The following is a 1,355-nucleotide window of genomic DNA, read 5'->3' as shown; positions in this document are numbered from 1 at the left end:
ATACACCAGAGCCGGTCCTGAATGCTGTAAAGCAAGCAGCACAGCAAGCGTTCTTAATGATGTCCCCTAAATTAGCACCTCAATTGAATTATACTGAGATTTGGCAACTGCAAAATGAGCCATTTATTGATTTTGTTGATAAACTGAGGCTTGTGGTGGAAAGACAAGTGGAAGATCTGAAAACAAGAGAGCACATTATAACGCAGATTGCAAAAACTAATGCCAATGATGCTTGTCAAAGAGTGATTTTGGGTCTTCCATTCGAACCTCCACCGACCTTAAGTCAAATGATTCGTGCTTGCACAATATTGGTGCCAATTCATCAGCCAAATTTAAAAACGGGGAAAAACTTAATAGGAACGGCAGTCGTTGCTGATACCACAGCATCTCAGGGCAATAGAAATGCTAATTGGGTCTGTCACAGGTGTGGCAAACCAGGGCACTTGGCCCGAAACTGCAGAGCTTCAGCTCCAATTAATCAGGGTTCCCAAGCTGTCTCCCCAGGGCAAATGACATCATCTGCCACAGATGGGATGCGGCCAAAAAACTGACAGGACCATGTGGAGTGGCAGGGCAACGCGGGGGAACAGATCAAGAAACTGCCACCAGAAAAATGGTTACCACGACCACTGCAACTCAAATGGACTCTGTGACACCCCAGAGAATCATCGTGAGTTGTGAGAATCTAAGAGACTGTATATTGTTTGTGTTAAAAGATGCTGTACATTCACCAGCTGACATGTGTGTTACACCAGAAATTGTTCAAGTGGGGCCACAAGGGTTCTTTAATGTCAACATCCAGTGTGTTCACCCTCCCTATTTCCTTGCTGCTAACCAGGTTATGGCCCAAGCTATTCTCATGCCCAGTAGTCCGCCACAGGACTACAACTCCTCTGTCTTCTGGGCTGAGGTAGTAGGGAACGACAAACCCATGCTTAATTGTAAACTCTCTTGCCAAGGCTCGGACATCAGCCTGGCAGGAATGATGGACATGGGAGCAGACGTGACAGTCATTTCTTCCCACAATTGGCCGTCAAACTGGGAGCTGCAGCTGGCAGAAGGTGTCATGACAGGTGTGGGGGGATCTATATCTGCCCAGAGAAGCAAGGCAGTTGTCCAAATTGAGGGTCCAGAAGGACAGATAGCATCAGTCCGTCCTTTTGTAATTGACTCGGGATTTACATTGTGGGGCAGGGATCTCATGTCCCGGTGGGGGGCTCGAGTCGAAATTCCATCTCAACCCCAAAATTTTTAATAAAGGCCACTGCGGAGCACCCCTTCCAGAAATTAAATTGGATCTCTGACAAACGTATCTGGATGGATCAGTGGCCTTTGAAAAATGACAAATTAAAGGC

This window comes from Corvus brachyrhynchos, unplaced genomic scaffold (assembly GCF_000691975.1).
Source record: "Corvus brachyrhynchos isolate BGI_N302 unplaced genomic scaffold, ASM69197v1 scaffold398, whole genome shotgun sequence".
Taxonomy (NCBI): Eukaryota; Metazoa; Chordata; class Aves; order Passeriformes; family Corvidae; genus Corvus; species Corvus brachyrhynchos.
Note: the sequence above shows the minus strand (reverse complement) of the source record.